The sequence below is a fragment of the Arachis duranensis genome, chromosome 4 (assembly GCF_000817695.3).
Source record: "Arachis duranensis cultivar V14167 chromosome 4, aradu.V14167.gnm2.J7QH, whole genome shotgun sequence".
NCBI lineage: Eukaryota > Viridiplantae > Streptophyta > Magnoliopsida > Fabales > Fabaceae > Arachis > Arachis duranensis.
In genome coordinates this window covers 4,072,745-4,083,114 of record NC_029775.3, presented here as the reverse complement: position 1 = coordinate 4,083,114, position 10,370 = coordinate 4,072,745, and positions in this window count along the sequence as shown.

Below are 10,370 nucleotides of genomic sequence, written 5' to 3'. Positions count from 1 at the left end.
ATTTGAGCCTTCATTCTACCGGACAAAAAACAAGGTGGAAATAATTAATTAAGATGTTGAAATGATAATCAATTAAAAATTTAAAGATGATGGATTTGAACAACTCGCATTGTTATGAAGCAAGAGAGAGTTACTGAATATGAGTATTGAAGTGCTGAGATCAAACTCCAATATCCTATCCTCCATTTGATACCCTCCAATCACTATTCCAGTCTTAGCTTCTTTCCCACCATCCACAAATGCCAAACACATCACATCCTTATTCACTTCAACCATTGACTTGTGTCCATTTATCTCATAATTCACTCCTTGATTCTCATCCAATACCAGACTGACGCCTGGCACATCCGGTACCCCATTCTTTCTTCTGATGCCTTTTCCATCAAAGCACGCTCCAAAAGGCTTCACTGCTTCAACTCGATTTCTCCGAAGACGGTAAACAAATCGCAAACTTGGGAATAACATTGTACATTGATGAGATTTGAATTGGCGATGCAAGGTTGGAGTGAAATCGACTACACCTGACCAATGAAAAATCATACATTTAGAACAACCGAATTCCATAAAGAAAATGAAAAAACCAAAACCAAACAAGAAAACAAAAATTAAACACAAACAATAAACAAAAAAATATTTACACAATATATAATCCTTCAACAATCAGAAAAATAGAGCCCTTGATCATTTTTTATGAATCAAGAACTAAAACCTTAACCCAACAAAAGATTTTCAATTCCTATAAAAAAGAAGAAAAATATCTTCAACAGCAACGAAAGTGGCGATCACGTCTTCAACCATTGTGCCAAAGCCATTCTTCGTCAACGGCAAACTCGCAAATAAGACCTGCCGGAAGCTTTAATCGGCAACAATGATAAAGACTTCTTCACTTCTTCATCTTCTGCTCAGCGACATCGAACTGGAACCTAAGTCAGGGCTTCTATATTACAGAAAGTGAATGGAAGTGAGAGGGACATTGCAACAATGACCAAAACAGCATCGTTTTAATCCATGGCTTTGACACTAGAAATTACGTTGTTTTAAGGTCATCAGGTCAATTTTTTATGGTTTTATTAACACCGTTTGTAATAAAATTAATAAAAGGACTAACCTGACTGAATTTAAATTTTTTGGGATAAATTTGAGTAAAAAAAATTATTCGAAGACGAAATTAAAATTTTTATAATTTTTTAAAAACGAATTTAATTATTTATTCATAGTTAAATGTAAAATAAAAAGTATCTATTTTTAACTTAATATCAATCAATTGTACTACTTCACTACTATAGACTTTATCATGGCCACCTTTTCTCTTCATTTTCTTTACATGTCTGTGCCGATTAATATAAACAGAAATGTCTACCGATTCGATTATTATAAAATCAATGCAATAATCTCAGCAAGTTTAAGTCACATTTACTATGATATAACCCGATCTAATTTAGCAGAGTTAGAACTAGCAACAAATAGGGTAGGTAAAGTTTGAATTTTATTTTAATTTTATTTGTGAATTGAAATTCTTTTTAAAATTTAATTTAATTTTATTTGTGGGTTTTAAAATTTTTAACTCTAATTTTATTTACACTCTAAAATTTTTAACTTTATTATATACACAGGAAAATCAAAATTTTTTAAATAAATATAAAATTCAATCAATCTATATTTCATACAAATTAATAAAATAAAAAATAAAAAACTAAATTTAAACTAAAATTAAAAACAATAAAATTTTAAAGAAATCCAACATAAAATTATAAATATCATGATCATCAAATTTTTAATAAGACTAAAATAACACAAATAAAGATAAAATATCTTGCTATTCTTTTTCTAATTTTAAATTATTGCAACATTACTTTTTAAATAACAAATATACTAAATTAGTAGTTTAAAACTTTAAATGATTAGTTTAATGGTTACTTTGAGTTTTTACAAAAAAGAGATTATAGGTTCAATATCCACTTCCTTCACTACATATATAATTTTTAAGGAAAAATTCTACTCTCCTCTCTTACGAGATGCTAAAATGACAGAAAATTTTTTTGTATTTTTTAAATTAAAATATTTAGTTGGTGTTATTAATAAATATATTGAAATGTTAAGTTGATATTGTTGTAGCTGATGCTAATAAGAACAATTTTATTTTTGTAGATAATAATAATCAAATTATTTTGGTCTATTTAATATTATGGTTTTATAAATAATAATAATAATAATAATAATAATAATATATGTAATTTTTGTTTTAATAATAATAAATAAGTAAGAGTGTTTTCAGTTTTTATAAAATTGAATACAATAATAATTCTTAAGCTTATTTTTTTTAATAAAAAATTATCATATTTTTTATTTATTATTTTTGTTGTTCTATTTATTATCATGATAAGTCTTATAAAATTTTAAAGCCAACACTATTTTTTATTCAAAAAATGAACTCAAGAATTATTATTATATACAAAACTAACTCTAATTAATAAATTACAGTCTTGTCTATATTTTATATCACTTTATAAATATTACAGTACTTGCCAAACAAGAGAGAACCAGTATTTTACGTATTCTCTTTTTTTTTTTTCCAACACATTTCAATAGGAGAAGAAAAAAAGCACTTTCTTCACCGTATCATTACCCTTATATATAAGCATATCACAGGAGTTTTTAATTTACTTGATTATGTCTGATATAATGAAGTGCACCGTCATGCTTCTTACAGACACACACATACGTCATCTTTATTTAATTCGTAAGCAGAAAATTAGGATGAATAAAAAAGATTTGAATCCTATATGTGCTTCATAGTTTATATATGTTTAAAGCCAAATAAGGCAACGTAAAGTGAACTAGTATTGGATATAGAATATAGTATGGCCAATTATGGAGCTTCAACATGTGAAGTGTGTGGGGTAACCGCGTATGGCGCATATATATCTCGCCATCATCTTTTGACGAATCAATACTATCATGTTCATATTCATCATTATAATAATATATGATGTTTATTTATTGGTGGAAATTCAGGTACAGTCGATTTCACGTGAAATTAATAACTGAGAGTTGTTAGATAATTTAATTTATTTGACTAAAATTTTATCTAACAATTCTCAACTGTTAATTTTACGTGAAATCGAATACATCTGAATTTTCACCTTTTTCATTTTATTTCCTTTTTTTATTACTGAATTTGTTCGTAGGATTGTGGCATTTTTAAATTCGGTTTGTCTTGTGTTTTTCTTTTTGCTAGAAATTAAAAACCGTTTCTGAAATTAGGGTTTTATTTTTGTCGATTAAACATTTTTGGTACTTCAAAATTGATCAGTAACTTTGTTTTTTTAGATTATTGAAGTAATCACTATGTATTGTGTCAATGAAATTCATTGTTTTTTATTTAGTTTTTATTCTAGTTTCTTTTTTGTTATGATTTTTGCATTTTGTTCATAGAAGGTATCCTATCATCACAACCTCTATTTCCACTATCCATCATGCCAGCAATCAGAAATTTTGCAATTTAAACTGCTGCTGCTACACTCTAAAGGGAAATGGGATATATATGTAATATTTTGAGATTAGAATTTATTACTTAAGACTAATTTGATTGAATTTTATAAAGATAGCATCTAATTAGAATGTATAAGAGTGTGTTGTTAATGTACGATATGATAGAAAGACCACTACAAGATTTTTGTTTATTTGTGACAGTTTTTTTCTTATTTGTGGAGGTTTATAATCCCACCAAATGGTTTGTGGGAGTTTTTGAAACTCCTAAAATTTGAGGTGCCACGAGGTCTTTTGCGGAGGTTTTTAAAAACCTCCACAATCTATTCAGTGAGGGGTTTTGTGTGTGTTTAATGGGGGTTTTATATTGGACTTTTGTGACAATTTTAAATAATTTTTGTGGCAGTTTAAAATCCCTACAAATTAATTTTTTAATTTAAAAAAATTAACTATTTTGTGAGATTTTCAACCCTCCACAAATCCTATAATTATTTATTTATTTTTTATTTCAAATCATTCATTAATCTCATCTCATTTACATACTCTCAAATTAAAAATTTATTTTTTAATATCAAAATTTAAAAACTAAATCTTTTATAACACAATTTTTCAATATAAGACATAACTCTATATATAAAAAAAATTCTCAATATCAATAGTTTTTGTCAATGTATCAAACCATACAAATATCAAATGATCACTTCAGCCACAACAGAAATTCAAATATACAATGTATCTAGCTAATAGAAGCATAAAACAACCTAAAAGTCAGCATAAAAAAGAATAACTACAAGAAAATATGAGTTTGAAGACCCTTCCAAGAAGCATTAAAGATTCTAACTCTCAGCTTCTAGAGGAAAAAATTCCAATTCCAATTCCAATTCTATTTCTAGTTTCTAGAGGAAAAAAAGACAAGCACACGAAGAAATCACTTAAATAAATCTCCAACTTCTTACCCAAATTTCACTGCAGGGAGCATCCAACAATACTCTGTCAACAGCATTGACACCCAACACCTTTGAAAACTGAAATAAACAATAGAAATGCAGAATAAATGTTAGCATGGATGGTTGAAATGACGATTATACATGAAATCATTTATTCTCTTCTTTGGAAGAGTTTAATCAAGATAGACATCTACAATAAAAGAAAAATGAACAGCTACAACTATAACAGAAAGTACTTATTGCTTTATATTGAACAAAACTCCATAGCCAATATACAATAGTTTCCAAAATACTAAATTATGCATGACATCACACAAGCCAGATGCAGTAAGAAAAATGCAAAACCAAACAAGACAATTTAGTAGCAATAAAGACACTAAACTTCAAAATCTTCTGGTAAGAAATTATAAACAGTAATTGATTAGAGAGAAGATGCTAACCTCTCTTCCATCGTAATTGCAGACTACAGTGTTTGACACACCCATTCGGTGCAAATTTGCAGTAAGTGACTTGAGTCGCAATACCTTCATTTCATTTGCAAAAACAATTCAAAATTAGAAGATCTAATATTACAAAATACGGTCAATTTTATTCAGTTATTCAACTTACAAGATAAAATAGATTGGGAGATACCAACTCAAAAACAAACAACGAAAAGAGCATACATACATGCATAAACATTCAACAAATTAACACCTCATGATGTTTAGTGCAACTTGTTAGGGAAGTTCATTATCGATGCAGTAAGTTCTCTAATGCTTAATGAGCCGGCAAATAGCAGCCTTCATGAAGCATAAGCAACTCAACCACTTTAAAGTTTATAAAAATATATGGTTCCTCTTTCTTGGTCATTACTTAATATTGCAAATAGTCAAATCATCCCAACTAGGTTTAACACACATAGAGAAAATAGCAATACATGAAGAAACAAGTTACTTGTTTAGTGCAAAAAAAATTACACAACCCAAAATGCACAGGAATTAGGAAACTATAAAAAAGATTCATGAATTTTAATAAACACCTGTATTCTTCATAAGAGCAGCTACATAAGTTGTTTTACCTCCAGGTGCATCCCTACATAGAGCATAAACTGACATAAGAATTATCACATAAGTATTGCAAGCAAAGTAGTTTATGCATTGCTATTGAAATCAAGAAGTGCTTATATTCAGACTTTTAAGTATATCATTTTTTAAGAATTTATTTGAAAATACAATTATTTTACATGTTCACCATTGATCAACCACCGCATATAGAAACATGTATTTAGCATCTCATAAAAAATTATGCACCATGTAAAAATCAGTCGTATACTCTGGAGTGGCACCAATTGGTACTTGAGAATCATACACAACAAGTTTAACCTGTCACAAATTTAGATTGTTACTTGTATTTTTTTCACCAAAAAAGGAATACGAGAAACAATAAGTCATAAATTAAAACATGAATTCATACCTTTGACCACTTGCTTAAAGGATCTAGATTTACTCCTTTATTTATTAAACATCTACCAAATCCTGTCTGCGTGTCTGATTGTACAGAGAGCACAAAAAATACATAAACTCAATCAATAAGAAACATGGATAATTCAATAATAACATTTAAACATTGAGAGTGAATATGTTATTATACCTTCAAAGTGTTAGTCCTTAAACAAACGGGCTTGGACTTTTCAAAGGCTTTAATTAGTTCCATAAGTTCAACAGCGAAAAACATCTGAGAAAAATAAAATTATAATTTCTCATGCTAACCCTTCACAAATACAACAATATTATCTAAGAATAATATAGAAATTTGTCCCAACTTCCGCTAAAGTACCAATTAAAAACTAATTGTAGCCATAGTATGAACATAAATTGAATAGCTCATACAATCAATTATTTATATTACAAAGAGGATGAAAAATATAAATTGCATGATAGAAAATTTTAAGGATACCTAGAATTTTAAATTCAGGATCTATCCTTGCTCTGGTCAAAAGTGTTTTCACAACTTCATCTTTATTCATATATAATTGTAGGCATCTTTCTATCAAATTCTGCATCTGTAAACAAATTTTGTTTTAAGATTTTATTTTATTTTATTTTTTTAAATCAGCTTCCTGACAAGCTAGTAGGATTTGCTTACAAGTTTAATGTTTTGGCGTGAAACTTTTTTGCTATCATTAATTGTAGCAGATGCTGATCCTAAATCCACAATAGTTATTGTTCACTTTGGAAGTCGTGAGAAGCTTGAGTTGAGGATTGCAATTCTTGCATTTTCTGTAATTCAATTCACAAAATTCACAGACGAGGTGCAAAAATAGCAATCTAGAATAATTGAAATCATAGAAGCAAGTGAGAAAGTATTCGTATGAAGCTGAACTAGGCACAAATTGGACTTAATAGAGATCTCAAATTCAATTCTCCTTTCTCACAAACATGGAGATTGTCTGAACACATTCTGAACGAAAGTGAGTGAGAAAATTTAAGTCCCGAACTAAACAAGAACAAATTAGGAAGAAATTCTCACCGAATAACTTGGAACGGCATGAGAATCAGTTCCACGAGATCTGATAGCTCCGAGCGTAGCTTCCAGAGACTCCCTCTCGCTCGCCTTCTAGATTTTCTCATCCAGTGCCACTGAAAATTCGCGCTGAAATCGCACTCTGAGTGCTTCAAGCCACCAGAGCAAAAGCCGAACCAACGGAAGAAGCCGTCGTAGAGGACGAGGAAAAAGTAGAAGATCTAAGCATTACCTCAATGATCTGAATGAAATCATCACTGAAGCTCTCGTCCTCTTCCTCAACGATCTGAATGGAATCATTATCCGGTGGCAATGACTTTGAGATTCTAGGGTTTCAGAGAGATCTCACTCTCCTTCATCTTCTCTTTCGAAGCTCTGTTTTGATTTTTTTTTTTTTGGTTGGATATGGGCTAAGTGAATATTTGTTTTGGGTTGGACTTTTTTGATAATTGATTGGATTGAGAGTAGTAAAAATTTTTGTTAATTATTTAGGGAGGTTTTATAATTTGTCACAAATAAAATATATTATGGAGGTTTCTAGTAACTCCCATTAAAAAATTACCACAAACAAATAAAAATCTTATAGTGACGACTAACGTGACTAAATATAAATTTTTCGAAGATAAATTTAATTAAAAAAATTAGTTAAAAATTAAATTAGACATTGTGTAATTTTTTAAGGATTAATTTGATCATTTATTTTTTAAACAATTGATGAAGAGACAGCAAGGAAAATGCCCTAACATTAAAAAATAGTGGTCTTAGTGATGTAAAGTTGTGTTCAATTACAAGAATAAAATAAGCCAAGACAAAATATTGAGGATAAGACATAAAAAATAGAGATACAAAAATTAGTATTTTTATATTTTGTTTAATGATAAATTAAAATAAATTATAAAAGTATAATTGATTTTTTTTTCAAAAAATTTGACAAAAAAATATAATAATAAAAAATACAATAATAAAATATTAATAAAAATAATAAAAAAATAAAAAATAAAATGTATTTTTTATTAACTCANTATCAGGTATTATATGTGTTTCGATATATTAATGGTTATTTTTTAACAAAATAATTAACTATTAAAATAATCAAATTTATTTTAAAAATTAATTAAATTTATAATAAATAAAAAAAATGCATCAGGTTTTATATGCGATAAAAAAGTGCCTTTAAAACTTAAAGGTAAATTCTATCGCACCGCTATAAGACCGACTATATTTTATAGTACGGAGTAGTGTTAGGCGGCCAAAGAGGAGCACGAATATAAGCTAAGTGTGGCAGATGTTGAGATGGATGAGTGATCATACCCAATTGGATAAAATAAGAAACGAAGATATACGGGAGAGAGTTGAAGTAGCACCCACTGTGAAAAAGATGGTTGAATCGCGTCTCAGGTGGTTTGGACATGTAAAAAGAAGACCGATAGAATACTTAGTCAGGAGAGTGGATGAAATGAAACATGGACAATGGACTTCTTTGATTTGGAATAAAAAATATTTTTTATTTTCTATTTTTATTGTTTTAAAATTTTAATAAGTTAAAATAAAGTGTGAATAATTTTATTATATTTTTATTTTTTAATTAGTAAAATCAATTGAAAACAGAAAAAAATTAAATCAGAAGAACAAACAAAAACTTAAAATCAAATAAAATTTTTAAGATTTAACTAGTTTGAATCTTAAAATATACGTTTTAATAATGTAATAATATTAAAATTTAAATTTAACGTAAATATTCTTTTATAACATTTTAAAATATATTCTTAAAATACATATTACCCGACACATCCCACATGTTGATGAGTTGATCTCTCGTTTTGCCCATATTTGACATGTGCTAATTATTTAGTTTTAAATATGTATAAAACAGCCATGCCTAAGATTCAGGTCTTGACGTCTTGTTACTTAATTATTTTTTTGGTGACTTTTGTTACTTAATTATTCCTAGCTGGTTTTGTACTGTTTATTAATATTAAAAATGATATCTACATCATTTTTAATACTTTTTTATTTTTAATGATATAAAAATATATCTTTTATCTTTTAATAGAAAAAATTATGCCAAAATATAAACCAAAATTGTACTAATAACATTCTTTCTACTAATATTATGTATACAGGAAGCAAGAAAATTTCATCATTTGGTAGCACATGACACCGTTGCAAATAATCTTATATGTATATTCACTTATGCAAAGAATTTTAATATTAAGTCGTCAGCTTACTTTTTTATTTAAATAAATGTTAAAATTTTAAATTTTCTCTTATATTTATAATAATTTATTGAGCAATAACAAATTCAGATTTATACAAATTAATCTTGAAATTTTTTTTCGCTAATGCAATTTTAGTGGCAGCTTCAAATATTTATTCCTTCAATAATATTTATTTTCCTTCATACAAGAGTCGTTCAATTAAGTTTAAAATATTGACAGTAGTCTAACATATCCATGTGACCATGCGGGTTCTTCATGTGATTACTTTCGGGCTCATTTTGATAGGGATGACATTATAATATACATATGTAAAAGTAGGGGTTCTAATATATTATTTATCAATTTCTACTAACTTTTATTTATATTTGTATTTTATGGAAGTGTATTCGTAGATGTGTCTAATAATTAATATATTTTAAATACATATATAAAGAGACATATTTAGAAAATATATCTATAAAAATACTTCTATTAAATACAGTTATAAAAAAAGACATTTTTATTAAACACATTTACAAATACACTTTCATAAAACACAATTATAAATAAAAGTTGGCAGGAATTAGCATATATGCTATTAGTACCGTAGCAAAACCGTATACATATTAATAAGGCGACGATAGATTCAATTTTGTCCCTCTCTACTGCTGGCTCTATTTGTGTCGGTGTCTTAAATTTTTTTTTTTAATTGATTTAATTCTATTCTTTAAATAATTTTTTTCAATGCCAAACAAACTGGTCTTAGAGTGCTATAATTTATTTCACTACAATATTTTACAAACCCTAATTCTCTAGGTGTATATAATGGACAAATTTTATTACCCAATAAGAATACATAATGTTTTGATAATATATATAGTCAAAATATTTAATGTTTAATATTTTATTTTACAATCCAAAAGAAATAAATAATGTGAGTTTGTAATCGTGCTTTCTTTTTCTTTTAATTTTTTTCTCTCTCTCTATATATATGATTTTATGTTTATTATAATATTTTATTCTAACCGAGTTACAAAATCATGCACATATTGGTATATAATAACTAAAACTTTACATTAAAAAAGAGAGTCACTCACATAAACACGTTTAAAACGTATTTTTTAAATTTTTTTAATAATTAAAATTTAACTTATATAATCAATTAAACTGTATTATTTTTGTCAAAATTAGATCAAATAAATTAATTTGACCAAAAAATTAATAAACTAAA